The following is a 6000-nucleotide window of genomic DNA, read 5'->3' on the forward strand; positions in this document are numbered from 1 at the left end:
TGAGAAGTTAGCTTGAACCTGATCATATCCCCTAGACAAAAAATATTTAAGAGAACAGATAGATATATGTCTAGCTGGTACCCTGACTCACTGAAGAGAGTGAGAAGGATGGAGCACTAGCCTCCTACTTCTTTCCCCTTCTGGTAGGAATAAAAACCTCTCTTAGTGAAAGGTGGAGGGAGAAGAGACTAGAGATGTCTATTCTGCTTCCCTTCAAGCTACTCTATGACAGGCACCACTATATGTGGGCCCCTTTTTATCCTTTACCCTATACCTAGTGCCCACTTTTCCTTCAAAAGGAATACACAAGTAAATATAAACACTAAAAGGAAGTTGAATTTAGATTAATAATAATGACCCAATTTTTGTCCCAAAGAAGAGCCAATGAAATGTACTTCCCTCCTCTCAGCAGAGAAGTGGTATACTAAAGGAGCAGAATGTTACAAGCATTCTCAAACATATTTATTTTGTTGATCAGTTTTGCTTAACTATTTTTCTTTTTTATAAGGAAGGGTACAATATAAAAAAATAAAAATATGAATAAAACTTTTAAAATCTACATAAAGTGTAAGTACACCATTTTCCTGATTTTTTTTTTAATTTGGGCCTATGATTTCATTAGTGTAAGGAATTCCACAGTGTGATTGTTCCCTCTACCAAAGTAGAATGTTCTGCAACTGTTCTGCAATGTACCGTCTTAGAGAGTTACCCAGGGCACTGGCACTGTGAGTTAAGAGACTTGTTTAGCGTCAGAAAGTGAGGCTGACGTTCAGCATGATTCTGTGTATGCTCTTCTATGCTACTTTTCTACACACACACACACACACACACACACACACACACACACACCACACACACACACGAGTCTGGAAGACCTGTTCATTTCCTTGTATCCTTATCTCTTCAGATATATTCCCTTTTCTCATCTGTAAATGGCAATAACTATACCTATAAAAAAGAGTTTATTTGTGCCTTTTGAATTTCATTTTTTGTAGTTTGCCATCCCTCCCTGACTGACTTCCCATATGGAATTTTAGCCCACATGATTCCACCTAGGCTTTTTCTGAACCCTTTAAAATTTGTTCTACACAGATCTATGGGTAAATATCAATGCTTGGCTTTCCCTTCCTCTTTCTCACAACTTTTAGGACTGCAGGGTCATTTGCCCCCAATGTTGCTACCATTTCTACTGCAGCAGCCATGGTGGTAAGAAACAGATCCAGAACAGAAATTCACCCTATTGGTTCCTCTACCTTTTGAAGAATGAAAGTATCAGTAAGACAAGTCAAGAAATTATTAGTTGTTTTGCTTCAGGTAGAAGACTGTTAGCAGATTTCTGGGTAATTAATCTCCCTTTCACTACAACTTTGTGCCAAGCTTTTAAATCAGTTTCCTAAAGTCCTCATCTATTTCCTCTTTCCGTTCAGATGATCTATGCTTTACTGTAATTACAATATTACTTCTTTTTCTCCCTGTTTTGATCTTCACTCAAAGTGCTCTCTCTCATGCTTCTCCCCTGTGAGCATATTAGAAAAACCCAGGTCTCATGCTTCAGAAATAAGGTTGGAAGGGTTGGGCAGCAAAGGGGAAGAAATGGTCATAGTGGAGGGGATTGTACAGTCCAAAATACTCCTTCTCTCTTGCCTCCCATGCAGATATTGTAATAACTTCTCTAAATAGAATGATTTAAAGAACCCTAGGAAAGTCCCCTTATTTAAAGTATCTCTCTGACATTGCTTAAAATTGTTACTTTTCAATTTAATAAATAATTGACCAACTACTATGTGTTCATCACCATCCTAAAAACTACGGGAGATACAAGGAAGAATATAACATGGTGCTTTCCCTCATGGACCTTAACATTTAATGGGTGTAAGGTGGCTCTGGGGAACAGGTATCAGTGCTCTATGCTGATGCAATCCCTAACACAGAACAATAAGATAGAAATAATTATCATATAACCTCATATGAAAGTGCAATTAAAGACATTTAAAGTATTATGTTAGTTCAAACAAGTAAGAGATAATTTTTAATTGGGAAATGAAATGGTTATTCATGGAGAAGTTAGAATTAGAATGGGGCCATGAAGGATGTGTAGGAGTTAACCAACTGGAACTTCCAGGAAAGGTGAAGGAGGAGGAAGGCCATGAGTAAAGCATGAAGACAGAAAACTACTGGGGAAGGAGTCTAGTTTGACTGAAATTGAAGATAAGTGGGAGATAAGATTGAAAAGATACATTTTTAATAATATCAAGAGCTCATATTTATTTATATAGCACTTTCAGGTTTACAAAGTGTTTTCCTCATAATAAACCTATGAGGTAGGAAATATAGGTATAGTTACTGCCATTTTACAGATGGGAAAACCAAGGTTCAAAGAATTATAGTTTCTTGCTTAAGGTAACACAATAAGTGCAAGGGCTGGGGCCCAACCCAGGTCTTCTGTCTCCACGACAAATTCTTTTTCCTCAATACCTCACTGTCTTTCAGGATTACATTGTGGAGAGCTTTGAAAGGTAGGTAAAGAGATTAGGAAGAGTGAGTCATCAAAAGGTTGTTTTTGGTAAACAGTCCACATAATCAGATCTATTCTTTAGGAAACTGAAACTGGCAGGAGATGGGTTGAATGTCACATTGAAATTTTACTAATTAGACATTCATTTGGGTTAATAAGGATTATCTTATAAAATTTAAATACCTTGCAGTAACCAAACCTGAAAACAATCTAAATGTGCAATGATGTTTTTTTGTTTTTGTTTGTTTTTGTTTTTTTGGTTAGGCAATGGGGTTAAGCGACTTGCCCAGGGTCACACAGCTAGTAAGTGTTATGTGTCTGAGGCTGGATTTGAACTCAGGTCCTCCTGAATCCAGGGCGGGTGCTCTATCCACTGCACCACCTAGCTGCCCCACAATGATGTTTTTAAAAAGACTGAACAGACTTTTATATCAATGTAAATACTGCCGTTAAGAGTTACAAATATGAGAAGTATGGGAAGAACTATAGGACTTAATACAACATGGATAAAGGAAAGTTAGAACAGTACAGGCATTGACTATTTTATTCATTCAATTCAACATGCATTTATTAAGTGCCTACTACATAATTTTTAAAAGTATATTGTTATACGTGTAACCATAATCATAATTTATCAGATAATCTAGTGAAAGTTATTATTTTTTATGTTTAAATATTTACTTTGAGTGAAATGTTCAATCTGGACCACTTAACTAAATTAATGTGAGACAGCATGATACAATAAATAGATAGAGGTAATGCCTTGTTGCCAAGAAGACTCGGATCCAAGCCAATCCTCCACACAGACTGGCTTGTATCATTAACTTCTTAGTGGCCCTGGAAACTAAGACTATATGTTATAGTCCTGCTGAGTGGTAGAACTCCCCAGTCCTAGTGAAATTACAGATCTGTATTTCTCACAAAAAATAAATTCCAAATAAAAATAACTGTTAAACATGAAAATCCTTTGGTGATGGTTAAGGTGGATTTCATAGGTCTTTTGCTGTCTCAGTGGGAATCTAAATAAAGACTGCTTTTTCCTTGACACCTACCTGAATGCATGGCAGTTTTACTTCTAGGAGAAAGAGGGAATTTTGGTATATAAAGCAATTCAGAGGAAGGCAAACGAGGAAAAGATCGCATCCTGAAGTAGAAACTTTGGACAGCCAAAAGAAGGTATAAGGTACTTAGATTTATTTGAATCACAGGTTTGCTGTGAAAGGCTTGCTCTGCTACATTTCCTACCCTTCATATGTGGAATAAGAAGAGTTGACTATCTCCAAATGGGCCTCAGTGAATTTTCTGTTATTCTGGCTACCCTTGTGGGAAAATGTCTCCTGGTAACCTTCACTTCCTTACAAATTCAGCTGAACTGCAATTTTCTCAGATATATAGGGAGTGGAACCAAATTTATAAGAATAACAGACTTTCCCCAATTGAAAAATATAAAAAGGGACATAAACAGGCAATTATCAGAGAAAGAAATCCAGATTTTCAATAGTCATATGAAAAAATGTTCTAAATCACTAATAATTAGAGAAATGCAAATAAAAACAACTCTGCGGTACCATCTTATACACACCAGATTAGCTAAGGTGACGGAAAAGGAAAATGACAAATGAGAGAGGGGATACACTAGTACACTGTTGGTGGAGCTCTATATTCTGAACAATTTGGAACTATACCCAAAAAGGTGTAAAATGCATACATACCCTTTCTCCTACCAATACACTACCTAGCCTATATCCTACCTAAACAGATGAAAGAAAAAGGATATATGTATATACATATCTATAAAAATATCTAGAGTAGCTCTTTTAGGGGTGGCAAAGAATTAGAAACTGAAGGGATGCCCATCAGTTGGAAAATGGCTGAATAAGTTAATATGATATATGAATGTGAAGGAATGCTATTGTACTGTAAGAAATGATGAAGAGGGCAGCTAGGTGGCAGAGTTGACTCCACTGGCCCTAGAGTCAGGAGGATCTGAGTTCAAATCTGGCCTCATATACTTGACAGTTACTAGCTGTGTGACCTTCAGCAAGTCACTTAATCCCAAGTGCCTTGCCGAAAAGAAAAAATACATATATATAAATATATAAGAAATGATGAAGAGGACAAAAACCTGGAAAGACTTATAAGAACTGATGCAAAGTGAAGTGAGCAGAACTACAATAACAATGTACACAGTAACAGCAACGTTGTAAAGATATTCAACTATGAAAAACTTAGTAATTCTGATCAATAAAATGATCCACCACAATTCCAAAGGACTCTTGATGAAAAATGCTATCCACCTCCAAATAGAGAACTGATAGACCAAGGATACAGATTGAAGATGGCTAATGAAGAAATATGTTTTCCATGACTTCATATATATAATAGGTGTATTTTTTGCCTTTTCAATGGGTTAAGAAAAAGGTAGATAGAAGAAAAGAATTTGGAACTGAAAATAAAAATTTAATTTAAAAAATAAGACATATCAGCTCTTTTGGCCTCTTCATTAGGGCAAAATATTTATACCTATCAGCCAGTTAGAATAGGCTTCAGGCCTAGCATCATTTAATTTCACCAATGACATTCAAACAATTCATATTTAGTCTAAAACCTATGATTATTTGATTGGGCACCTTATCATTTAGTTTAAATGGGACAGGATTGGATAAATCAATCAACTCTAATCCTGGGGTTAAATAAATTAATCAACCCCATGATTACAAATAATATTTCACATCATTCCCTAAATAACTCCCAAATAACTGCTTCCTCTCTAATTCTAGCTGAATTGATTTTGGTTGTATAAAATTTTTCAATCTTATATAATTAAAAATTTCCATTTTATCTTCTGTTATCATCTTTTTCCCCATAGTTGTAAAAGGTATCTCTTTCCCTTAGCCTTTCATTTCTTAACAATATCACCTATTATACTTAGGTCATATATACATTTGGAGTTTATTGTGTTATACTGGCTTAAACCTGATTTCTGCCATGCTGCTTTCCAGTTTTTCCAGCAGTTTGTTGTTTTTATTTTTTTTTTCAGATTGAGAGTTCTTATCCTAGCCATTGGAATTTTTGGTTTATCAAATACTATGCCACTCTCCATGACTACATCTGGATCTTCTCTACCTATTTTATTCCACTAACTTTTGCATTTTTTAACTAGTACCAAATAATTTCAATTAGTACTGCTCTATAACATAATTTGACAGCTGGTACTACTAGAATCACTTCATTTCTTTTTTTTTTTACTTCCTTTGGAATTCCTGACCATTTATCCCTATAGATGAATTTCATTATTATTTTGTCTATTCTATAGAGTAATCTCTTAGAAGTTTGAATGAAATGGCATTATGTAAATTAACATGTGAACCAGTTTAATTTTTAACACTTCCCCAGCAATGAATTATTAGTATTTTTTGAACTACTGAAGTCTTCCTTTACTTCCAGAAATAGCTTTTACTGATTGTATTCATATAAGTTTGAAT

This window comes from Phascolarctos cinereus, unplaced genomic scaffold (genome assembly GCF_003287225.1).
Source record: "Phascolarctos cinereus isolate Bilbo 61053 unplaced genomic scaffold, phaCin_HiC Scaffold_3;HRSCAF=262, whole genome shotgun sequence".
Lineage (NCBI taxonomy): Eukaryota > Metazoa > Chordata > Mammalia > Diprotodontia > Phascolarctidae > Phascolarctos > Phascolarctos cinereus.